The sequence below is a fragment of the Callithrix jacchus genome, chromosome 11 (genome assembly GCF_049354715.1).
Source record: "Callithrix jacchus isolate 240 chromosome 11, calJac240_pri, whole genome shotgun sequence".
In the NCBI taxonomy this organism is placed as follows: Eukaryota; Metazoa; Chordata; class Mammalia; order Primates; family Cebidae; genus Callithrix; species Callithrix jacchus.
The window spans coordinates 7,090,118-7,117,211 of record NC_133512.1 but is presented as its reverse complement, the minus strand read 5'-3'; the positions used below and the strand labels follow the sequence as shown (position 1 = coordinate 7,117,211).

General features: G+C 39.8%; 1 protein-coding gene and 1 long non-coding RNA gene across 5 annotated transcripts in view; both read left to right on the top strand.

Annotated features, from left to right (window-relative positions):
- Positions 1 to 27,094, top strand: part of AMPH (amphiphysin) — a 234,236-nt gene that overhangs the window by 8,743 nt on the left and 198,399 nt on the right. The gene's annotated exons all lie outside the window — the stretch shown is intronic.
- LOC144578248 (uncharacterized) lies at positions 4,839 to 25,181 on the top strand. The gene is made up of 2 exons (XR_013523680.1): positions 4,839 to 12,704; positions 12,774 to 25,181. It is a non-coding gene; the product is annotated as an uncharacterized LOC144578248 (long non-coding RNA).

The following is a 27,094-nucleotide window of genomic DNA, read 5'->3' as shown; positions in this document are numbered from 1 at the left end:
CCCCCCTGACTGTTATCCCTCCCCTTGTGCCCCCACACCTGACAGGCCCCAGTGTGTGATGTTCCCCTTCCTGGGTCCATGTGTTCTTATTGTTCAACACCTACTTATGAGTGAGAACATGCAGTGTTTGGTTTTCTGTTCTTGTGTCAGTTTGCTGAGGTTTCCAGCTTCATCCATGTCTCTGAAAAGGACATGAACTCATCCTTTTTAATGGCTGCATAGTATTCCATAGTATATATGTGCCACTTTTTTTTTTTTCTATCATTGATGGGCATTTGGGTTGGTTCCAGGTCTTTGCTATTGTAAACAGTGCGGCAATACACATATGTGTGCATTTGTCTTTATAATTGAATGTTTTATAATCCTTTGGGTGTATACACAGTAACAGGATTGCTGGATCAAATGGTATTTCTAGTTCTATGTCCTTGAGGAATCGCCACACTGTCTTCCACAGTGGTTGAACTAATTTATGCTCCCACCAACAGTGTAAAATCTTTCCTGTTTCTCCACATCCTCTCCAGCATCTGTTGTCTCCTGATTTTTTAATGATCACCACTCTAACTGGCATGAGATGGTATCTCGATGTGGTTTTGATTTGCATATCTCTAATGACCAGTGTGATGAGGTTTTTTTTGTATGATTCTTGGCTGCATAAATGTCTTCTTTTGAGAACTTTCTGTTCATATCCTTCACCCACTTTTTGATGGAGTCTTTTTTTTCTTGTAAATTTGTTTAAATTCTTTGTAGGTTCTGGTTATTAGCCCTTTGTCAGATGAATGATGCATTTTTCTGATATTTTAAAGTCTGGAAATATCCTCCTTACTGTCCAAACTCAGTTTTAAAAGATTTTCTAGCCATTTACACTAGGGGCCACCTGCATTAAACTTCTAAGAAAATAAGTGGCCAGGTAGGCTTCTGTAAAAGGGACAAAAGATGTAAAGATTCCTTGTGTTGCAGATAGAATTTTTCCTACATTCTCAGTAATGGCTAACATTTACATAATGGAAATGCTGTCAGCACAGAGTTCAAGGAATTTACTCGTGAAAGAATATAGTAAGACCATCTGTACAGCATCATGCAAAATTAAAGTGATAATAATCACAATTTCCTGAGACTGCATCTATGGGTCCTTTCAACATGGAAATGCTGAAACGTCATTCTTATTGATTTGAAATCTAAATTTAAGTGTACTGTTTGGCTGTAGATGTACTTCCCGAACACAAATTGACCAAATCCCTTTTTAGGAATGATATCATGTAAAGCCATGGATAAGTTTCTACTTTTCAAATATTTGCTATGTTATAATCATATATAAATTTTGATCACCTTAAAGGTACTCAGAATAGATGTACAGAAATGGGAAAACCACCATTTAGGGCATTTACATCTTACTCTCATGCAGTTATTTAGTTGAAAGCTGAGTTCATAAATGGGAAGAGCTTGAACATGTAATAATGTTAACATATTAATAAATATCTATGCTCTTTTTACTATCCTAAAGTGCCTATAATGATTTAATAAAATATGCATAGACCCATGCATAAATGCACTTTTATCAAGGCATCTAAAAATTATTGAGTAAAGGATGTTAAATTTACATACTCTAATAGTTATCTATTATGTTGTCAAGTCAATCTGGTAGAATTCATTTATTTATTTAGAGCCATTTGTTGAGAATCTGTATGTGGAAAGCACTTGCTAGAGACTCATAGTATAGCAGTTGACAGAGCTGTCCTGGTTGAGCATACAGAGCAGCAGGAGTTCGTAGCAAGATCAACTTTTGCACATGCTGCTAAGTACAAAGTTGTTAATTAAAAATTGTAATTTTAAGTTATGCATGGGAAAAATAAAGATTAGTACGTAACTAGGGAACTAATCTAGAGTCAGCGGATTTGACCACAGTTACCTAAAGAAGGTAGATTTCAAGCTAAGATCCTAAGAATGAATTGTAGCCATCAGACAGGAGGAATAAGGGTGTGCCAATTACAGGAGTCTAGAAAGATTCTGTACCTCTAACTCTTTGCCCTTACTCTTTGAGCATAAACAAGAACTGTAGAATAGAGAATTGACCGCAGACATTGACCTTATAAATGATTTCTTCTATCATTTGAATATTTAACTGGGCAAACTGGACCCTAATTGGGATGATCCTACTGTAGTAGCAGTCACTCTTTTGTGTGATCAGATTTTTGCCCTTAGTTATTGAAGGGTCCTTCTGGGGCATAGTTGCCCCCTTGACACAGAGTCAGGACATTGGTTCTGAGCTGACTTGCACTCTGAACTGTCATCCAAAATCCTTTTGTACAACAGCAATAAATTCCAACCCAGTGTGTTTTCATGGATTTGCTGAAAGGTCTCTTATTTTAAACCATCAGAAATCCAAAAAAGAAAGAAAGAAAGCCCTTATCAAATTCTTAAATGTCACCCATCTATAAAGATGCTTTTGTCTTTAAAAGTCTTGGTTGCATTTGGATGCCTAACATTTAATGAACATTTAATCAATTGCATATGTGTGTGTACATATAGCATAGATGGTCAAAACCTTGGGAGGATCTCCCAACTTAGGACAGCACTCCTAGGATGTTGAAGAAAGTGTAATACCTTTCTCTGTAATTACTCAGTAATTCCTCAATATATGAGACGTCTATGTAAGACATCCTGCTTCTTTAACTTATATATGTGTGTGCGTTTGTGTGTGTGTGTGTGTATATGTCTCCAATAAATTGGTATATAATGTACACAGGATGGGGGAGAGAGGGAAGGAGAGAGAGAGTGAGGGAGGGAGAGATTTGATTAAGGCTAGCAACTTGACTTAATTATGAACATTGACTTGATTATTTTGCAGGCGGTATTCTTGGATTAGGAATAACTAGCTTGAGGTAATTTGCAGCTTGGAAGGAATTCTAAATTAGGGAAGAGAATCTTTTGTAGCAGACAGTCTTTTCCTCTATCTAATAATGGTTACAAAGCTTTATAAATAGCATAGATGCTCCAAACCTTGGGAGGATCTCCCAGCTTATGACAGCACTCCTAGGATGTTGAAGAACAGTGTAATACCTTTCTCTGTAATTACTCTGTAATTCCTCAATATGTAAGACATCTGTGTAAGACATTCTGCTTCTTTAACCTACAGATTTTTATAACAAAATATCTTCTCTGAGAGTCTCTAGGAAAATAGTATCCAGACTTCTGTTTCCATCTCTTCACAAAATGCTTGTGACCATGGGGACCACTGGCATTCCTAAACTATAGGTTGAGACCTGAGACCTTGTAGGGCTCTCCTGGAGACCAATATTGGCTCATAGTTGTTCCTGTGAAACATACATAGTGAATCCGTTGTAGTTGGAGAAAATATTTTGTGTCACTTTAATCTTTTAAAATTGATTGAGGCTCATTTTGTCATCTAGCATATGGCCTATCCTGGAGAATCTTCCATGTACACTAGAGAATAATTTTATTTTGCTGTTGTTGGGTAGAGTGTTCTATAGATGTGAGATGGTTTATTCTCTCGTTGATCTTCCATCTAGATGTTCTATTCATTATTAAAAGTAAGGTATTGGAATCTTCAGCTATTATTGTTGAATTGTCTGTTTCCTTCTACAGTTCTGTCAATTTATCTTTCATGTATTTTAGTGCTCTTTTATTAGGTGCATAGTTATATTTGTTTCATCTACTTCATAGATTGACCTTTTTGCTATTATTAAATGTCTTTCTTTTTCTCAGGAAGTAATTTTTGTCTTAAAGTCTATTTTATCTGATACTGGTATCATAATATTTGCATGATGTATCTCTTCTTTTTTAAGAGATGGGGTCTTGCTCTGTCACTCAGGCTGGAGTACAGGTGTGACCATAACTCACTGCAGCCTTGAATTCCTGGGCTCAAGCAATCCTCCTGCCTCAGCCTCCTGAGTAGCTGGGACTACAGCACTTGCCATCATGCCTTTCATCCTTGTTCTTTAACTTATTTGTGTCTTTGAATCTAAATGTTGCCTCTTACAGACAGTATTTTATCAGATTTTTTGATCAGTTTTTCAAATCTCTACCTTTTAAATGGAGTGTTTAATCTATTTACATTTAGGCCAGGCGTGGTGGCTCCTGCCTGTAATTTCAGCACTTTGGGAGGCTGAGGCAGGTGGATCATGAGGTCAAGAGATCGAGACCATCCTGGCCAATATAGTGAAACCTGTTTCTACGAAAAAAATACAGAAATTAGCTGGGCATGGTGATATGCACCTGTAGTCCCAGCTACTCGGGAGGCTGAGGCAGGAGAACTGCTTGAACTCGGGAGGTGGAAGTTGCAGCGAGCTGAGATCATACCACTGCACTTCAGCCTGGCGCCTGGCGACAGAGTAAGACTCTGTCTCAAAAAAAAAAATCTATTTACATTTTACATAATTACCTGAAAGGCAGGATTTATGTTTGTCTTGTGTATCTTATTTCTATTTGTTGCTCTACTTTTCATTCCTGCCTTTTGGTGTTAAATAGATATTCTAGTATGGCCTTTTAATCCCCTTGTTGTTTCTTTCACAAACAGTTTTTGAGTTATGTTCTTAGTCGTTGCCCTGGGATTACAGTTAGCATCTATGTTTGTCACAATAGAGGTCAGATTAGTACTAACTCAATTTCAGTAGTATTTAACATTTTTCTCCTGTGTAGCTCCATTTTCTCTCTCTTTTGTTGTACTGTGATTGTCAGACACCTCACATGTTTATATATTTTATGTTCATCAACAAGTTTTATAATTATTGCTTTATGCAACTCTTTGAAATCAGATAGAATTATAATGAATTATAAGCAATAATAGATTTACACCGTCTTTTGCATTAATTTATGTTGTTGTAGCATATTTCAAAAATATATTTTTCTTATGAAATGGACTCTTTAATAAACAATTATTAGCTCATTTGCTCATTAAATAATAAGGCGAGATCATAGTAGGAAATGCCTAGTGATACTAGTACATTTATTAAGCATAACTCCCCTAAACATAAAGTAATATAAGGAACCAATTAGTTTTTAGCCTTAGCATAAATAAATGTACACTTACTTTCTGCTATATGGTTTGTATTGTGAGGAAATGTTTCCTACTCCCTTAATAGTTTTACAGTTCCATAGTTAGGAGCTACTAAGTGTTACATATGATACCTCAACATATATTCAACATTTTATACCTTTGTTCTGGGTGCCTGTAACTTCTATCAGATTTTCAAAAAGATCTGTGACTTAAAAAGCATAAACGTCAATGAGTCTAAAGTATTAAGGGAGTCTTGGCTTAAATATTTCTAAAACATTTAAAGAGCAGGAAGGAAAATTAAGTCATCGGTAGAGGGCAGAGGTGCTGGCACGTGGGCACCCAGCATGATTTATTGTGGGTTTGGTTATGGTCTTTGCCCCTGAAGACTCAGATTATCTAGCTCCCTCAGAATTGGGCCCAAGTATTGTGATAGTTTCAAAATAAATGTGTGGTGCACGCCTTCTGCGTTACTTATCACACATCTCTAAAATAATTATTTTGATCTGTTATTTAAGGAATAATAAAATTTCTTGAGGTAATTCAGTTTTCAAGTCCCTGCAGTCTACAACTTTTTCTGGTTGTCCATTTCACGCAACTAGAGATCTTTGTGTAGAGGTGGCCCAGGTAAATGGGGAGGAACCCTCTATCAGAGGTGACCGGGGGGAGTCTGTATTTATCTCCAGAGTACATTAGATGAGGCCCTGTAGAGTTGTTTATAGAGCAGATCCCTTGGGGTAACACAGTAATATTGATGACATTCCTCACTTCCTCAAATTGAAGTAGAAAGTCTGTGTGTTTTTTTGAAGCTTTTATAAGGAGGTATGAAATACATGTAGTAAGTAGCAAAAATCTCAGCTCTATAGCTTCATACATTTTTATATATGTCAAAATTTTATGTAAAATAGTTCTAAATCAAAATCTGTATCTACATCTGCGTTATCTGTATTTATCTCTATGTCTATCTATGTCTTATCTCTGTCCTGAGTTACTGCTCCTCAGATGAAGTCATGGGGCAATTTCAGAATCCATTAACTGCTTCATGCCTCTTCCCAGCTAATGCCTCTTCTCCTCTGTCCCTTCCTACTACTGGGTAGCCACTATTCTGATTGTAACCCAATTTCATTTGTTTTTGAACCTTGCATAAATGGAATCATATAGTCTGTACCCTTATGAATTTTACTTCTTTTGCTCCCCATCATGTATTGAGGTTCATCCATATTGCCATGTATAGCAGTTTATTCTTTTCTTATTGATAAATTATATCATAGTGTACAATATCCCACAATTAATTTATCTGTTCTTCACTTGTGAGGCATTTTGTCTGTTTCCAGTATTAGGCTATGCTGAGTAAAGCTGCTGTACACATCCTGTACACGTCTATTGGTGGACAGCGCCGCTTGTTTATCTTGGGTTAATACTGAGAGTAGAATGACTGATTCATTAGGGTAGGCCCTGTTTGGCTTTTAGAGATGATGCCAAACCGTTTTCCAAAGTTGTATCGTATTTATGTCCCTATCCGCAGTTGTGAGAGTTTAGAAAGCCTGTATTTTCAGTTGGATTTTGCTAACCGAGTTGCATTTTTTTCACTCCTGTCTCCCCATAGGACTCATATTTATTTAATGAATGATTGATTTTATCTTTATATATCTTAGTCATAATCATAGGGACATTTCATATTTTGTGTTTAAATCAGGTGGGTGAGTATCACCATTTTAAACTCAGCCTATGACTTGCTGGTGCAGAGGGAATGCACACATGGTGTCTGTGTACATGATCGGGGGGAGGATTGCGGTAAGATAGTCTCGTGGTGTCAGAGGTTGTTTGGTGTGCTGTATTCTGCCTCCTGTCCTCTGGGAGAGTGGTGTTCCCTGCTGCATATATTTGTGATTCACTGACTCATGATCTCCATCTTTGGCTCTAGCAGGAGCCAGTGGCATGGCACACACCCACTGGCTCAGGCTCACCTTGGCTGCTCTGCCATCTGGCTGCGCTGATATTGGGCTCTGATCCCCAGCCCTTGCTACAGAGCCACGTGGGCACTGCTACAGCAGCTAGCCTGCTGTTTCTTCACTACATGAGTATTAAGGGCAGCTGGGCTAATCTCAACTTCAGGTCTTCTTAGCCTGTCTACCCTGTGCAGCTACAGTGATATAACTGTGCCCTAGGCTGGTGAGTGAGGCAGCCCAAGAAGTGATCTTTCCAGAGTGTTCAGTGGGGCATAAAGGCTGTAGCTCCCCTTTACCCTGATTAATCCTCACTTCTCAGGGAGGAGAGGAGAAAATTAGGGCACATTTTCTTACACTTTTGTTTCTCTTTTTCTGCAGAGGGGAAGGCTTTCTTCTTCCTCTGTTATATCTTCCTGCAGCAGAGCTTGCCAGGCATCTTGGGTGAAGGGGGCACTGTCATTTCACTTTGGGAAGGAGGGCTCTATGAGCTGGGGCTTCCAGGTTTTATCTCCCTTTTTAGCCTTAATGAAGGGTTATGGAAAATTTGCACTCAAGATATCTTAATTCTTGTCCCAAGTCCAGTTTGAATAAAGAATTGTGTACTTCCCCTCTGTTAGGCTCTGTTATGAGCAGTCCCGTATATTAACCCACTTCATCCTCCTAGCGAACTTATGAAGTGGGTGCCATTATTATCCCTGTTTTACAGATGAACAGACTGAAACACGGAGTTGAAAGCTTAGGCAATTTGCTTGAGACTCCTTAGCTAGTTAATTATGGAATTCATCTTGGAAGTCTCATTTGACTTTGCAGTGCAATGTTCTTTTCATCAGTTCTGGTGAAGTACTTCTGCAATATTGAGTTGAGAAAATGTCGGGGATCATGTCGTGGCCAAGGGTAGGGGAGAAATTCCAAGTGGTCTGGTACCTGGAAAGGCTTTATGCCTTATGTTTCATTCATTGCTTTATGCATCATTTTATTTATATCACTGGGACCTTCCAGTTACCTTCTTTTTGACTTTGTGGAGGGTTTTCTTTAATATGCTGGACTTTTCTAAAGTGGGGCAAACTGATGTGACGGTCAGCTCTTTCTGGTTGCACAGCACTTGTATCCCAGCAACTTAAACTGCTTTGATAAATATGATGCTTAAGGTCTTGTGGGATCTGGGAAAGGGGCACTGGTACCTGGGGGTCTTAGTGCCTTGAAAGATGATTTGGAAAAATTATAAAGAATTATTAAGGATCTGAGTTCATTTCATTTCTTACAAGATGAACATATTACAAAACCTTTATAGTCCATCCTAAGTTAAGCACCAGAAATAAGAAAAAGATGTGCCTCCAAATATGACCTTACAAACTGAGAAAGATGAGAGCAAATCCTGCATGCATGTCCTCCACCAGTTGGCAAGGGGCCGGTATCTACAAAAGACAGATGTTTCCCAAGCCATCAGAGAACTCATGTATGTTCTATCTCTGCTTCTTAGCAACTTCCATATGCCAAGAGTTCTGACTTCCACTTAATTTAAGCTTACTTCAATAACTCAATTTTCATCTTTCCAGATGCTTTTCCAGAGCTTTCCAGTTCAGTTAATTTTACATGATCCATCTTGGAAACTCTGCAGCATTGTATGCCAGTTGCAATTCTTTCCTTTACTGTATGACAGAGATTGCATGTTGGCCCAGTATTAATTTCTCCCTTTTCATTTAGTAATAGAACTCTGACTTTTGCTGGGATATGACTACCCAGTGAAAGATAGCATTTCCCAGCATCACTTGTGGCTAGATGTGCAGAAGGTGCATAGAAAACGTCTAGGTCTTGATCCTAAGGGGAGAGGTTTGTGTCCCACTGCGTCCTCTTTCTTTCTCAGGCTTTGGATGTGGATGTCATGGTGGAGGTGGAGTGGTGACCTTTAGACTATGGGGTGGACTGCTGCCCTGTCACATGTTGAGTACAGCAGGAATATGGGCATGGAGGAGCCTGGGCTCCTGACGCTAGCACAGCTGGATGAGGGAGAAGGAGATTTCTATTGCTACAGAAGCTGCTGTTTTTTTTTTGTTTTTTTCTTTTTTTGGCTTTTATTTCTGCAACTGAACCTATGTCCTAAGGTTTACTTTGAACTATTTGAATTGCCATTTTTTTGTGAATCAAAATTTGTCAAATATCAGCAATCTCATGGAGTTCAACTTAAGAATATACTTTGATTTGTAAAAATTTATTTTGCGCCCTCTGTCTGTGGATGTGTACTGTCAAAGTGGACAGCATTTTAGGGAAGGTCCAGAGATGATTCAAGCACAGTGGAGAGACACTCTCAGCTCATAACAAGGGGATAATTTACAGGTGTTTGATTGTTTAGAAATTATCCCAATTATCTGTTTAAAAGATTGATCTCTTTAGTTAAGATCTCCTTGGAAGCATTGTCAGGTACTTTTAATCTAATTAGTTGGAAGGCAACCACCTCAGTACAGAGTATATTAATGGATGGCTTTGAGGTTTGGCCCCTGGGCAGTATTTCTACTTGAATTGTGAGGTGAAAGTTTTACCTGTATTGGGTCCTATGCCATGGTAGGTGTGATGATGCTATAAGGGGACTATTTGGAGTTGGCCAAGACCTTTTAGAAAGGTTATCTTTGGTAAAAGATAAGCTGTGGTGCTAGAATTGCAGAAATACTTTGAAACAATTTATTTAGAAGCAGTTCAGAGTGATGGGAAGAGCTTTGGAATGAGTCAATTATGGATTCAAATCCCGACCTTCTCACTTCTCAGCTGTGTGGTCTTGTGCAAGTCTCTCTGAACCAATGTTTCCACTTTAGCAAAATGCAGAAAATGATGCTTTTTTTTTTCAGTTTGCAGTTTTAGTCAGAGCTAATATTTTAAGTATTGCCACAGTATGTAGTATTTCCATAGGATGTAAGTGGTAGCTATTTTTATTTTCTTTGGATTTAAGTGTCTTTCTCAAGGTGGCAAATCAGGGCTATATTTATATGCTTTTAACCTTTCTTTAGAATAGATAGCATAAAAGAGGATCTAAATGTATAACCCACATATCTATTTGAACCAAATGGGGAGCACCTTGTTTAAACTGAGAACATCTAGTATATAGCACATGTTTCCTTTGGTCACACCCAAGTGTTCTGAAGAGGTGTCCCAGAACCACAGATGGAGACAGACCATTTGACATCATCTCCTGGCTCTCTGGTACCCTCATTTTCAGCATGGGGAAACAGACCCATTGGATCTTTTGAAAAACCCTGATTCTTCTTCTTGCAGAGAACCATCTTTAGGTAAGACCAAGAGAGAAAGATATTTTTTCTTCCGCTCTTCTTTCATATGGATCCTCTCTCCATATCGATGCTTCTGATGCCCTTTGAGAAAACTGTTCAGGCTGTAGGAAAAAACTTTATTCTGTGGGTAAGATGTAAAAGACCCCAGCCTTGCTCTCTATTTAAGCTCCAAAGCCCCCTGTGAAACTTCAGTGGCGTTTTCACAGTGATGGTTGTAAAAGACAAAACAAAAATCAGTCTTAGCAGTGTTTATTGAACTTAGAATGTTAGAGCTGGAACAGAAGTGAGCAATCAGAGGTGGGTCCTTAGACCTGGGTCTTTTACTTAGCCCACTTACAAAGCTGTGTAGACAGACCCTGTTTAGGGACTGACACTCAGTTTTATCTCTTTTCCTGTGATTTAGCTATCTTGTCAGTAAAATCAAGGTTTTAATAATTAGCTCCTATTACTGACATTTATTGTATAGGAAATTAATGAAACCTTCTGAGTCCCATGCACAGGAAAAATATTTGAGACACCTGTGGGCAAGATGAGCTAATGTAAGCAGGAAAAGTTAGGTATAAGGATGTGTGATGAGTGGGTTGAACTCAACTCTTGGTTTAATTTCTCACGGGCTGCTGCAAATAATAGATGTGGAATTATGGTTCCAGCCAGGGTACAGAAATCAAAAGGGTAGTTCCTCGTGTGGCTATGCCTTCCACAATGGAGACTGAAGGTTTAGCAATTAGAGTGGTATTCAGGGGTGAGTCATATATTCACAATCTTGGAGAACAAATATGGTCTCACTGTCCAGATAAGAGATGTTTACCTCCCGCAAAAACATTATTGTGGTGAGACTATTGAACATGAGATTTGCCTTCTTAACAAATTCCTAAGTATACAATATAGTGTTGTGAACTATAGGGTAGAGTGTTGTACAGCAGATCTCTGCAACTTATTCATCTTGCTAAACTGAAACTTTGTGCTCCTGGCTTAGCAACTCCCCGTTTCCCCCTGCATCTCCTGGCATCCATCATGCTACTCTGTGATTCTATGAATTTGGCTGTTTTCAGCACCTCATCTGAGTGGAGTCTCATACTGTATTTATTTGTCTTTCTGTGATGGGATTCTTTTGCTTAGCTTAATTTCATGGTTCACCCATGTTCTTGCATATTGCTGAATTTCCTGTTTTTTTTTTTTAAGGCTGAATCATGTTCCATTGTACATATGTATCGTTTTCTTTATCCGTTTATTGACTGATGGACATCTGGTTTGTTTGCACCTCTTGTCTATTGTGAATAATACTGCAGTGAATATAGAAATGCTAATTCCTATATTGAATTAGCTATTCAAGATCCTGTTTTCAATTCTTTTGGATAAATACCCAGAGTGGGATTGCTGGATCGTTAAACTCGATATTTGATCTAAGGTCTGGGTACCATTCACTTTTCTGGTTTTCTTCCTTTCTGTTCTCTCATTCTGCTGCTCTATCTTTATACTCCTTGACTCTTGTCTCCATGAGCTCATAAGTTGAAATTAAATGTTTTTTTTGTCTCTTACCAAATGTATTGCATTCCTTTTTATTTATTTATTAGGCAAGTTAAGATGGATAGAACCATGTTTAAAATGTGTCTCTTCCAATCACTTGTTATTTGGCAATGGAGCCTCCCTAAACTTCACTTTCCTAATTTGTAGCATTTGTAAAACACTTAAAGGACAACTGAAGGATTAGTAGACAGTGCAAGTAAAAGTCTAGCATAGTGCTTGGGATATAGTAAGTTCTCAAAACATGGTAGCTTCTATTTTTAAAATAATACAAGTCTAGTGTTTTATATTTTTCTTGGAATAAAATATCAACAAAATTGGCACTTTATTTGTATGTACTCCTCTGTGGATTTGTCTTTTCTGCAAGCCACTGAGTTTCTTTTAGATTATACTCTTTCCCCCTTTTACTGGTTTTTGAACAGAGTAAGTTTTTGGAAAATGCTTATGGAATGGATAAATTATTGATTATTGAGTACTTTCTGTGTGATCTGTAACTTAATTTCCATTTTTAGAAATAGATACTTTACAATTGTGAATGTAATGCATATGCATTGACAAAAGCACCTAAAATCTGTAACCCAGGGTAACCACTCTTTAAATGTATATATTCACTTTATACAATATGGCCTCAACTTTGTTAAAAAAAGAGAGAGATTTTCAAAATTGATGTCATACAGAAGACAGCCTTAGACCCGTATCTTTTTGCTTAGCACCTCTTGGTTCATCCATTTGGAGAATGTGGTTTTTAATGGGCGTAATAAGGAAGGACCATTGCTTGAACCCAGTTCTTCACTGACTGCCCTTGTGGAATTCTTGGGGTGCCCGCAGGCTCTCTACAGTGTGCCAGTAGTTTCTGACAAAATGTCTAAAGTGCTTCGAGCCAGTGGTCGCTGTGGCTGAGTTTGGGCAGGAGGATTCTAGGTGTAATCAGGAGGATTCTAGGTGTAGTAATCAGGAGGATTTCTAGGTGTAATCAGGAGGATTTCTAGGAGTAATCAGAAAAATTTCTAGGTGTAATCAGGAGGATTCTAGGTGTAATCAGGAGGATTTCTAGGTGTAATCAGAAGGATTTCTAGGTGTAATCAGGAGGATTCTAGGTGTAATCAGGAGGATTTCTAGGTGTAATCAGGAGGATTTCTAGGTGTGATCAGGAGGATTCTAGGTGTAATCAGGATTTCTAGGTGTAATCAGGAGGATTTCTAGGTGTAATCAAGCATAGGAGGCGGCTTAGCAGATGCCTTTCAGGTTGGCTTTGAGGGCCTTTATTGGCACCTAAGTTAAACAGAAATAAAAGGAAACCTGCATGAAGGAGAGAGCCCATGTTCATCCAAACCAGCTCTGCTCCTGCCCTCCTGTGTGCTGCGTGCATATTCCTGCTTGTGCTGACTTTGATACTATTAGCTGGCTCTGAAAATAGTTCTATTTATCCGAGTCAAGCCTGAAAGCAGAGAGCTGATTTCAGCAGCCGGCCCGTCCCTGCGCCTTGTGATCTAATGATCACCCTCTTCTCACAGTCATCTCACCTTTCCAGCAAATGGGATTGGGGCCAGGAGCCCACCGGGCTTTTACCAAAGCTTTGCTTTGGCTTAAAATATCGCTCTTTGCCTCATGATGATTTATCACTGACTATGTAGAGCATGTTTGTATAGCAACAAAAGGATTCTAGTTTATTTAAACTGCCCATTGTGTTGCTCAGAACACTCATATCTCCTTTTTCCCAGGCCTTCCGCAGGAATATTCCCAATGTGGGCTTGCTGAGGGGAAATGGACAGGTTGAAGAACATGGTCATTGCATTTCAGTTGCTGATGTGGGCTGCACATGTGGGTTAAAACAATGAGTCACGCCACAGATGACAGCGTCTGGGGATCAGGCCTTCCACTATCACTTACCTCTGCATGCAGCCCTTGGCTTTCTTTCTCCTGTTTGATGTCACTATTGATTATTTGTGTCTGTAGTGACAATTATTGGCATCAATATATTGGAGGATTGGGGAGATAACACAACAAAGGCAAAACTATTAGCCTTTCTCCTTTCAAGTGTGAGGGTTTTTGGGGGAGCTGACCAGGATAATAGGTGTGCTACAGAACCCCAAAAACCTAAAGAGGTGTCAAAGTAGTATGTTAGGAAAACAGGGACCTCCCCAGTGAAAAGAAGGTGGAAGAAGGGGGCGGAGAGGAAAGGTGCCTTGCCAGGCAGTTGTTTATTATCTAAGTTAATCTTCCCTGGGAGAGAGAGGGTGTTGCCTTCAGTTTTGCCCATGAGGACACCAGGAGCAGAGAGATAAAGGGCTGGATGGTCAGAGCTGCTGACAGTGACTGTGAAGCCACACCCGGGAAAGCCGACTGGGAGCCATGCTCAGATACTCATAGTCCTGTACCCCACCCAGGCTGTGTTTTACGCACAGAAACACCTACAGATGTTCTTACCACAGGGGTTTTATGAAGAGCCACAAAAAAATCGCTGAAGGGCCAGGCAAGGTGGCTTGCCTGTAATCCCAGCACTTTGAGAGGTTGAGGCAGGAGGATCACTTGAGGTTAGGAGTTTGAGACCAGCCCAGACAACACAGTGAGACCTCATCTCTACTAAAAATTAAAATTGAAAAATATTTAAAAATTTAAAAATAGAAGAGAAGTAAAATAAATGTGACAAATTTAAAAAAAGAAAAAGAAAAGAATTGACTTTTATCAGCCTTTTCTCCAAGGGGGAAACTAAAAGAAAGTTCTATGGTTTTTTTTTGGAGACAGAGTCTCACTCTGTTGCCCAGGCTGGAGTAGAGTGACAACATCTTGGCTCACTGCAACCTCCACCTCCCAGGTTCAAGTGGTTCTCCTGCCTAAGCCTCCTGAGCAGTTGGGACCACAGGTGCCCGCCACCACACCCATCTAACTTTTGTATTTTTAGTAGAGACAAGGTTTTACCATGTTGGCCAGGCTGGTCTTGATCTCTTGACCTCAGGCAATCTGCCCGCTCAGCCTCCCAAGGTGAGTGAGCCACCACACCCAGCTAGAAAGGTCTATGTTTTAAGTAATTTTCATAAGGCTTTGCAAATGGAGTTTAACATCAGGAATTCGTCCCACAAAGGCCTGGGTGTTGGAAGTCTCAGGTCCTATTTTCAGTGCCTTCAGAGGTCTACGCAATTCAAATAAAGTCCATTGCTGGGAACATTGTGCAGCGTTCCTTGTGTTTATCCTTATAGCATCTGGACCCCATGCACTTTCATTTTATCGTGCGGTCATGGAAATTGATGACTTAGCAGATTAGACCATTTCCCAGTAGTAGAAACAGAGCTGCTTGGTTTCTTTATCTCAATTCCTTTCCTCCACCTACTGTCCCTCTGTCCTGCTTCACTGACGGTCCCAAGATCTCTGAAGGGACCTGTCACCCTCCTGCTCTTGACCACTGGAGCCTCTTTGATAGTAGCGTGACAAATCATAAAGGGTATTTACCCTTTGCGTTCAAAATTCATTACACATTAATGGACATGCAGCATTCATGTATAACCAAATAGACATTTAACTATGTCAGTGTTTTACATGTTCTGCTTTGGAAATTTAGTTAAATGGGTACTCATAATGAAGAAAATGAGGTGATTTGAAGTGCTGGTTAGTTGCTTTGGTATTGGGTAGATCTTCTATGAATATTTGACACCTTTAAAAATCAATACTGAAATTGGGAAATTTTCAGTTGGTAGAATTTAGGGCGTTTCTCTGAATGTGTCATTGCTAAGTCATCTTCTCCATTAATAAATGCTTTTCTGAGCCTCCTTGGATACCTCGAAGCTAGGTGGTTGTCATGGGAATTAGTCACATTTTGAAGAGTTGGACACTATAATGATGCAAAACATGGGATTTCTCAAAGGAGTTGAAAACAAGTGTTCAAACAAAAGCTGGGACTTGAATGTTCACAGCAGCTTTATTTATAATAGTCAAAGGTGGAAACCACAAATGTTCATTCACTGAGGAAAGAGAAAGAAAATGTGAAAATTCCAACAGTGGAATATTATTTAGCCTTAAAAAGGAATGATTGGCCTGGCACGGTGGCTCATACCTGTAATCCTAGTGCTTTGGGAGGCCAAAGCAGGAGGATTGCTTGAGGCCAAAAGTTCAAGACCAGCCTGGGAAATATAGCGAGACACTGTCTCTACAAAAAATTTTAAAAAATTAGCCAGGTATGCCTGTGGGCCCAGCTACTGGGGAGGCTAAGGCAGGAGGATGACTTGAGCCTGGGAGTTTGAGGCTATGGTGAGCTGAGATTGCACCATTGCGTTCTCTTCTGGGTGACAGATTGAGACCATGTCTCAAAAAAAAGAAAAAAAAAAGAGAGGTTGATGTTCTGAGACATGCCACAATATGGATAAATGTAGAAAACATGCTAAGTGAAAGGAGTAGTCACCAAAGGCCACATATGTGACAAATCCATAAAGACAGAAATCAGATTAGTGTTTGCCGGGAACTGTGGAGAGGGAGAAATAGGGACTCACTGCCTAATGAATACAGGGTTCTTTTTTGGGGTGATGAAAATGTTCTGGAGCTAGACAGTGGTGACGGTTGCACAATAGTTTGAATGCCCTAAATACCCCTGAGTTACACATTTTAAAAGGGTTACAATGGTGAATTTCATGTAATTTGAATTTCGCCACAATTGGTTTTTAAAGCAAAACAAAAAAAAGCCCCAAAACCCAAAGCATGGAGGCTGGACTTGTACTGATCTGGGTTTGAGTCCCAGCTCTTGCATTTACTGTTCAGGCTTGCATGAGTTCCACAATCTCCCTGAGCAGGTCTTTCTTGATTTGTAATGCAAGGACATGAGTGTTTCCTACACCACACAGTTGTGAGGAGTTAGTGAGGTCGTGCATATGAGGGACAGCTATAGACTTGTGCTGAGGGGCCTTCTTTCCTACCAATTTAGGCTTCAAGCACTCAAAATAACATTATAAAGGTCGGACGCAGTGGCTCACACCTGTAATCCCAGCACTTTGGGAGGCTGAGGTAGGTGGATCACCTGAAGTCAGGAGTTTGAGACCAGCCTGGCCAACAGGGCAAAACCTGCCTCTACTTAAAATATTTTTAAAAATCAGCTAGGTATGGTGGCCGGCGCCTGTAATCCCAGATACTTGGGAGGCTGAGGCAGGAGAATTGCTTGAACTGAGGAGGCGGAGGTTGCAGTGAGCTGAGATTGTGCCATTGCATTTCAGCTTGGGTCACAAGAGCGAAATTTCATCTCAAAATAATAATAATAATAACAACATTATAAGTCCCCAGTGAATATTGGATCAAAATTCTAAAATAAAAAAAATATTAAATGGACTCTGCCTTTATGTTTTCATAGAGAGCCGAGTGTGACTTCCACAGAAGCCTTAGAAAGGTGCAGAAGTCTCTGCTGAAGGTTCTCAAAAAGGGACCCAAAGGGGAAGTACATTGACTAATATACAGCAGAGTGTTCTAGAGATGCTTTCCATCTCATCTCTTCTTCATCGTTTCATGTGTCATGGCAGTGTAGCCCTTAAAAACCCATCTCTTCCCCTAGCCTTGTCTCTCAATACCCAAACTTTAAGCCATGTTCCTCTGGCCCCTTCACCTTTCTCTTTCCCCTTCTCCCACCCTTTCTGTTTTGAGTGGCTCTGCCTTTTTACTGTATAACAGTTTATCCTCTGTCTAGGCCTTTCTGGTTCCGGGGCCATACTTACTATGGGATCAACACCCCGAAAGGCTTCAGACGTCACTGAAGAAAAGCTAATTGTTTGATCTCTGCCACAGGAATTTGTGTTTAAGTGATAAATATCTTTCATTAATCTTCACTAATTTCCAAATGAATCACTGTTGATCCTTTGTCATTTTTATGAAGGATGGAGGGAATAAAAATGATCGTCTGTTTTGACTAATCACTTTGTACCTCCAAATAATGAAAACTATGAGGAAAAAGAATGAAGGAAAATGCTATTCTTAGAGACAGCCTGAGAAGAAAAGAGTGAGAAAAAAGAACTTTGAACAGGCCATCATTTGCCTTAGATGACAAAGTCAGTCCTCCCAAGGCTGAGCGGGGATTGAAGAGGGAACGTAGTTGGTTTGGTGTAAAGCTTTTACAACAGGCTGGATTCCTGGCAATAAAAATAAAAGCTGGACTCTTCCAGTTATCAGGAACCTTGGGAGGTAGTTATTGAAGAAGCTGAGGCTCCATGGGTGGAAGTAATCTATTCTACTCATATGAGCAAAACATGGCTGACCTAGGATCCCAGCCCAGGCCAATAGATTCATCCCGTGCCCTCACCTGCTGTGTGCAGGGCTGGGACACTGTGTGCTCATCCTCATTCTTGCATATATCCTCTCTCTATGCCACATCAGCACACAAGCATCTCCTAGTTCACAGACATGCTGGGCTTATCGAAGTTCCAGAAGCTCTGGGTTGGGGGATAGGAGGGTTTTCACCTTGTCCTTTACCCTTGTTGCAATCTGTCCTGCTATGATTGGATAGTCAAAATTTGCTTGCCTGCCCAATGTATGATTATTCTTCATTTTCTAGATCTGTTTACTGTGCATTGTTTCTGTGTGCATTTTGTTGGAGACAGTGCAAAAATCTCCTCTTTTATTTACAAAGATGTTAATGCACAGGTGAATGAGGACCCCTCATCTTCCCCGGATGTGGTTTTCATAAATGACCACATCATCCCATCCCAGACAGGGTGCCTATTTCTTGAAGCATTCTGGAAACTCTCTCAACATCTTAATCAGTATGGGATATAATTCTTTTGCTGTAATTATTGCTGCCATATAACCTAAATTCTTTCTGCTCCATCCTGTGTTCACTGAGGAGAAAGGACATCATGTGTGATGAATTACACACTCACATGTTTGTCAGATTTGTCAAAATGTGCATCTCTTTTCTTGTTTTTGCTTCCAGGATGAGAGCAGGGTCTGAATACAGACTGGATTGGTAGCATTTTAGCTGGATTGGTAGCATTGTGTACTCTGGGACCTAGTAATCCTTTGAGGCCTCAGGGAGGTGTCACGTAAATGAGCAGACTGTGAGCAGGGAGGGCTGGAGCTGTGATGCTTGGTGTAGCAGTGAGCTGCCACACGGGATCTTTCAAGCCCTTGGCATGCTGGGTTTCAGAACCTTCATGGAAGATAGATGTGGAGGCCTGGCCCTTCTTCTGCACACTCCATGTAACTTCATGTGCCTAGTCTAGGGGCGTTAGAAACCAGCCACTGTTTTAAGCCACCATCTAAGCATGTACATTTATAGCTGTAGCATGTACCTAGCTTACTACCAAATATGGCTCAGGTGCTAGGAAGGATCTGGCACCCATGGAGTCCAAAAGAGGATGAGAGAATAGAAAAGAATTTCAAAGCTGGTTCATATAGCCTCTTTCTTTGCTTTGAAATTCTGAGAAATGAGAATTTGTTTCTTAATGTGATTTTTATGTGATAGTTTCTGCCTTGATTTTAACTTTTTATTTTGGCATTTTTTTTTTCTTTCGGAGATAGAGTCTCATTCCATCACCCAGGGTGGAGTGCAGCAGTACAATTTTGGCTCACTGTGCCCTCCACCTCCTGGTTCAAGCGATTCTCTTGCCTCAGCCTCCTGAGGAGCAGGGATAACAGTAACCTGCCACCATGCTCAGCTAATTTTTGTATTTTTAGTAGAGAAGGGGTTTCACCGTGTTGGCCAGGCTGGTCTCGAACTCCTGACCTCAGGTGATCCACCTGCCATAAAATAGGTTCAATATTTGCGATTAGGAAATAGATCTGGTACTATCACCAACTCTCCGGACCTGATTCAGGTGTTGCCAGTTGTGTCCTTTACAACACCATATCCTTTTAGTTTTCTTTTCTCTCAGGTCATTTTCAGCCTTCCATTGGGCCAGGATATTGACTTTTTGAAGACGATAGACCAGTAATTTTGTAGAATGTCCCTTAATTTGGGGATGTCTGTTTCCTTATGATTCCCTGATTCCGGCTGCACAATTTCAGCGGGAATACCGTCGAAGTGAAGCAGTGTTCTTGGTGCATCATTTCAGGGTGTCATGTCAATGTCTTGAAACCCATTTCAGGGTGGTAGGCAGAATAATGCACTCTCAAAAGTGTCTTCATCCTAGTTTCTGGAATTTTTAAATATCTTGTCTTACTTGGCAAAAGAGACTTTGCGGATGTAGTACAGTTCAGGATCTTGAGCTAGGGAGATTTTTCTGGATTGTTTGGGTGGGCTCACTGTAATCACAGGGGTTACTATAAAAGCAAGAAGGAGGCAAGTGAGTCAGAGAAGGAGATGTGACCATGAAGCAGAGGTCAGAGTGATGCAGGGCCATGAGCCAAGGAATGTGAGCGGCCTTTAGAAACTAGAAAGGGCAGTGGAAGGATACCTCTCTAGAGCTTCCAGCAAGAGCACAGCCCTGCTGCCAGCTTGATGTTAGCCTGGTAAGACCCATTTCAAACTTCCGGCCTCCAGAACAAATAGTTTGTGTTGTTTCCAGCGACAAAGTTTGTGGCAAGTTTTTTTTTTTTGAGACGGAGTTTCGCTCTTGTTACCCAGGCTGGAGTGCAATGGCGCAATCTCGGCTCACTGCAACCTCCGCTTCCTGGGTTCAGGCAATTCTCCTGCTTCAGCATCCTGAGTAGCTGGGATTACAGGCACGCACCACCGTGCCCAGCTAATTTTTTTTTTTTTTTGTATTTTTAGTAGAGACGGGGTTTCACCATGTTGACCAGGATGGTCTCGATCTCTTGACCTTGTGATCCACCCCCCTCGGCCTCCCAAAGTGCTGGATTACAGGCTTGAGCCACCGCGCCCAGCCCCTAAAAATTGATGCAGAAATCAATTTAGAAAGCTGGGCTACTGAGCTGAGATGGAGGAGGCTCTGAGAGAGGATGGCCAGGTGGTCGGGGTGGGCCTCTGTGATTTTTGGGACAAGGTGTCTCATCCCCCTTATAGGCATCTGTGGTGCTGCCCACTGTTTCCCAGTACAGTGTCCAGGCTGTCCTCAGACGGCTTGTAAATGGCATAGACAGTGTGAGATGACCAGTGGGCTTGAAGGACTTTTGTTTGCTTCCTTCCTTAGGGCATTTAGATCCACATAGAACATTTGCTAGTGGTTTTACATTGATACTCACAGGTAGTTACAGTTTTGCCCTTGGGATCTGAGCAATGCACAGGTCTTCTGTAGTTTTCTGGGGTTCTTTATAGGATATAATAATGAGGGAGAAGATAAGGGGAGGAGAGTGCTTGCCCTCCTCAAATTTTATATAAATTATGTTTGCATGCTTCTTGAGAGCTGTCAGGAATCTGATTAGTCCAGATTGCAAAAGTAAAAACAGACACTCAGAGAGCTTGAGTCACTTAGACGAAGTCACACAGTGAAGCTGGGATTTCCAGGAAGATCTGCAGCATTCTGAGGTCCCAGTCTTTCCATCCCATTACCTTGCCTTTGAAAAATATGATTATGTTAGTACTTTGAATCCAGAGAGCATTTACTGGGACCTGTGCTGTAGATACTAGGAGGGCCTGAAAGAACAAGAAGATGAATAAGGCATAGCTTGGACTTTCAAATATCATAAATGTAATTATTAGAATACAGCTTTGAGTGTCCTAGATCATGAAAAAAGGAGCTGTTTGAGCTTAAAGGCCCCTTCACAAAATGGAACTTGAATTAAGCAAAGAGAAAAAATAATTTAAGTGTGAGATAAGACAGAGGTCTTTGGCCTCATCTCCTAAGGGAGGTTGCTTTTGATAGGATGCTATTTTAACAGATCTGGAGAAAGGAGCGTAGTCAGGCACCTGCTTCTTGGAACAAGGGCTTCCAATGAGCATCAGAGTGAATTCTCAGGACAGCTGTTGCAATAGTGAAGAAGGGCCAGCCATGGTGGCTGTGGATGAAGCCTTGGCATTTGGATGCCTGGACATTCTCAAACTTAATTTCTATTGCAGAAGGGAGGTTTTGGCTGGGCACCGCTGGTAAGGTGGCACTGCTCACTAACAAAGGGAAAGGCTGCTTTGGAGCAGGAGAGTAGAGCCACTGGATAACAAGGACGTCAAGAGAGTTTGGTGTCTCCGTGCTAATGAGCTTCAAAGAAAAGATGTGAACTGGCTTAATGAGCAATCATTTGTAATGGTCTTTGAGTATAGTTTCCTGCTTGGCAGAAGAACAAGCTGTACCTGTGGCTCAGTGCCAGCATGGGTAATGTTTGTGGTGGTACCTGTCACTTTATAACAGTCTTAATGTCTTATGCAAATTACCTTTAACAAAGATTGAATAAAGAACACCCAGCCAAAGCTAACTCATGAATGTAGATACAAAATCCCATGTAGAAACATTGACAAACTGAATTTAAGAGGGCACTTAAAGAATTGACCTCCATAACCAGGTATAAGTTGTATCTTCAATGCAAAGATGGTTTAATATTTAGTGTGGCATTTAATATGTTAGGTTGAACAATATAAAATTACCATATTTTCTACGTTAAAAAATGGTCAAAGATTGACATTTTCCTATGATTCAACATAAAAACGTAGCCAGTCAGTAGGTAATAATCTCCATGGATATATAGAAATTATGATAAAGTTCACCACTCATTCGTGATTTAAAAATAAAACTGTCTTTTTCATGATAACAGTATTAATATTTGTGAGCATCAGAGTATGCTGATGTTTAAGTCATTGTACTTAGAAATCAGGACTATCAAGAGGATTCCCACATTAAATAGTATTTTTTAATGTTGATTTGGAATTTCTGCCTAACCCAAAGAGGCATGAAATGGAAGCAATATTATAACAGGAATGTGACATGATGAACAGATACAAAGAAAAATTTAAATATCTGGTTAAAACTCATGACTGGCCTAGATTGTTCTCAGAAGAAGCAATAAAAATAATTTAGAAAGGTATGGGAAAGATGAGATCAATTAATAATAAAATACATGCATTTAAATTGGGATTTTATCTTTTATTTCATTAAACTGTCAGAGATAAAAATGTATTTTTAAAAAACCTCATTACCTCTTGGTGAGGACTGAATCCAAAGACCACTCTCTCAAATTGTTGGTTAGAAGTGATCCTTAAAGGTGCTTACAACTTTTGATTCAGTGATTCCACTCTTAGGAATATATTATTTAAAAAAAAAAGGAAACAAGGGTATTTTTAATCACAGTGCTCTGTATGAAGAGATTTCTAACAGCGGGCTGTTGGAATAAATACTACTGGAAAGTAGGAGTTTTGTTAATTTATTTATATACAACCTGTTTATTATTTTACTATTAAAATGGTATTTACAATGCTTAAATATTTAAAATATTTCAAATTTCTTTAATATTATTGATAAAATATTAATACAAGTGCATGCTACAGACCAAATACATTTTATGTATAAGAACATATCGATTTATGTAGATGTAATATGTAGATATGTATTTACAGTTGACCCTTTAAAAATGTAGGGGTTAGGGTGCCAACTCCACAATGCAGGCAAAAATCCACGTATAATTTTTGACTCCCCAGAAACTTAACCAAGAGCCTACTATTAACCGGAAACCTTAACAGTAGCACAAACAGTTGGTTAGCACATGTTTTGTATGTAATGTATATTATACACTGCATCCTTACAATGAAGTAAGCTAGTGAAAAGAAAATGTTATTAAGAAAACCATAAGGAAAATATATTTACAATTCATTAAATGGAAGAGGATCATCATAAAGGTCTTCATCCTCATCATCTTCACATTGAGTAGGCTGAGGAGGGTGAGGAAGAAGATGGGTTGGTCTTGCTGTTCTTCGGGTGGCAGAGGTGGAAGAAAGTCCGTAGACCAGTGCAGTTGAAACCTGTGTTGTTCAAGGGTCAACAGTCTAGAGAAACAATGAAGTTCATTTCACTACATTGCTAAAAGCAGAAATTACATAGACCGCATTCTCTCCACAACTCAAAGAGTTCTAAAATAATTGAAAAGGTATATCACAATTTAACTACTTGAAAAATTAGAAAGATTTATGTTGAGTAATTCAAGTCAAAGAGAGGAAATCAAAACTACGTTTAGACACTACATAGAAATTAATGACAATGAGCACATTATACACTAAAGTCACGGAGACGTAAAACCATACTCAGGGGAAAAAGCAGTTGGTTTAAATGCTTTTATGTTACACAAGAAAAGATAAAGAAAATGAGCATCTACGCAAGAAGCCAGGAAAGTCCAATCTATGGATAGGAGGAGAAAGGGATATCAAGGTTAAAAGCAGAAATTAAGGAATGCGACAATAAATTATACCAAAAAATTAATAAGTTAAAGTGGAATTAGTCCTTTGAAAGGCTAACAAAATAAACGTAACTCTAAGATGACAAATCAAGAACAGAAGCTGGAATACACATCAAGAAAATAAGGAATTAGAAACAGGCTGATAAAACTATAAAATACAAACTATAAATTGGAAAATTTCGGTGAAAGGAAGTAGAACTTGTGTTGTCAGATATTAAAACGTTGCATCATGCTTGTAATCCCAGCCCTTGGGAGGTCGAGGTGGGTGGATCACGAGGTCAGGAGTTTGAGACCAGCCTGGCCAGCACAGTGAAACCCCTTCTCTACTAAAAACACAAAAAATTAGCCGGGGGTGGTAGCGTGTGCCTGTAATTCCGGCTACTTGGGAGGCTGAGGCAAGAAAATTGGTTGAACCTGGGAGGCAGAGGTTGCAGTGAGCCAAGATCACACCACTGTACTCCAGCCCAGGGAACAGAGCTTTCAAGACTCCATCTCAAAACAAAAGCATTGCAAACACAAGTAATGACTTAAACAGACTAACTTAAACATTTTCCTTTCACTAAAAGGTAGTTGACCTTATCTTGTTGGATATTGAAATATTACAAACATAAATAGAAAAATCAGTGGAAAATTATGGAAAGTTAAAACATAAAGTCAAAGGTATGTAAGAATCATTTAACAAATCTATTTGGGCCAACAACTCATCATTTGAAGAAAAAATAACACCAGCCTTATTCTATATATTCTATACAAAAATAAGTTCATAGCTAAGATGAAGATTAATGTGAGGAAGATAAAATAAGTGTTCTCAGAGGATAAGGGTGAGCACATGCAGGGACTGAAGAAAAGAAAATCTTTCTGAGCCAGGTGCCAAGGCAGATACTACCCCTGAAAAGATTGCCAGATTCTACTCCATAAAAACACAAAAAAAGAATACCAGTTATCATAAACAGGATCCAAAGATAAAGATATTTTCCAATTGTAAGATATCTTAGCAGATGGTATTGTTATGTTCTATTGAGTTTTGGTGGGTGGGGTATTTTAAGACTGGCTAAGCTTATCAGACAATATTGCTGTGTCCTGTGAGTATCGTTAGTATTTGGTAGGAGTAATTTTTGCCTCTGCTTGTGAAAGTTGATAAAAATCTATTTTCATTGTGGAAAAAAAATAAAAAGATAATTCACCTCAGTATGGGGGATGTATACAGTATTTAATTCTGCTTAAGACATCCCAGACAGCGAATTACCTCGGAGCATATCTCTTGAATTAAAATATTCATAATTGATGGTATGACACATATGTTTTACCTTGAAGTCCTAGTTGCAGAGCTGATTCAGAGGCATCGAGGTCACCTACATGATCTGCTGAAGTTAGTGATTCATTATAACCCTTTTCCTGTTCCACTTATGGGGCAAGTATTTAATAGAGGGCAATTATTTAACACAATATAACTTTCATGATGGCGAATTCCTGTAAAATGAAAATACAATCATAGGTACAAATCTGCATGAGTTCTATGAATTAAAATGTCATAATCAAAATGGATGACTATGAATCTGCAACTTTTATTATTTATTGTATCAAAATCGTAAGATGAAATGGATGTTGTTTGTTTCTGCCTTTTTAGTTTAATGATTGACAAGAACTGTGCTTTTTGATACTCAGCTCAGAGGTTTATCCTGACTCAAAACGGAGTAGCGTACATAGAAATGATGTAAAATCAAAACGTTCACTTATTCAATGACTATTTGTTGCATTGTTGCTAGGGGCCAGGCAGCAGGGGACTTTGTTCTAGAAGAATCAGTGGGTAGCTGTTGAAGCCAGAGAGAAGTAGGATCAGATGCCTGGGTTTGAGAAGTCATTTGGACACTGGTGTAGAGAATGGGCTGGAGGGGTGAGTGGGACTAAAAACAGAGATAAATGCATAGGCCAGAAAGGCCATCTACCTCAGGGTGCTGGCAGTGGCTGGAAGGTGATGGGAGGCAGAATTGGTGGGATTTGGTGTATGGGAGTGGGCAGGAGGTATGGTAAAGGACAGTTTTAGATTTCCGATTTGAGAAAATAAATGTAGAGGAAGAGGCTCAGAATCCCACCTTTCTCATCTTTTCCTTCCCATCACCAGTTTAATTTTTGTTTGATCACGTTTGACTGCATCAGGCAAACATGAAATTATTAAATTACCACACGAAAGTGCAATTTGGGGCATGTTTATAATGTAAGGTCCCAGTTTGAGATTTGGGTGTGAATAATCCACTGTGTGCTCTCTCTGTCTTCCCACCTCTCAGTAGTGTCTCAACATACAGAACTGTTACACTCTACTGCCTGTATTTCTTGCCTGATAGGTCTAACAATTCCCTGGGCTCTTGATTTGTGTCTGAAGAGCCAATCCTGTGTATGCCTAGGCTGGAAATGCGACAAGAGGCTGGAGGAGGCCCCACTGTTGGCTCCTAGAAGCTGGGTGCTTGTGAGCAAGCTCTACTCCACAGACTTACTCCTTTTCCCCAGGGCAAGTCATGCCTCCTGCATCCTGGAAAATTTCAAACCTTGCATGCAATAGCTGTTCTCTCACACTTGCTCACATCCAAGCTAAAGTCGGACTTTTCTCAGTTTGGCGATTTCTCAAAGAAATTAAACAGAGCTACCATTGGACCAAGGAATCCTATTACTGCATATATACCCCAATGCAAACAAATCATCCTACCAAAAAGACGTCCACCCATATGTTTATCACAGCATTACTCACAATGGCAAGACATGAAATCAATCCAGGTGTCTATTGATGGTTGATTGGATGAAGAAAATGTGGTACAGATACACTGTGGAATACTCTGCAGGTACAGAAAAGAGTGAAATAATGTCATTTGCAGCAATATAGATGCAGCTGGAGGCCATTACCCTAAGGGAATTAATGCAAGAACAGAAAACCAAATGCTGTTTGTTCTCACATATGAGTGGGAGCCAAGCACTGAGCACACATTGGCATGAAGATGGGAACAGCAGACCCTGGGGACCACTAGAGGAAGAGGGAGGAGCATGGGGTGAAGAACTACTGAATGGATACTGTGTCACTACTTGGGTGATGGGTCCAGTCA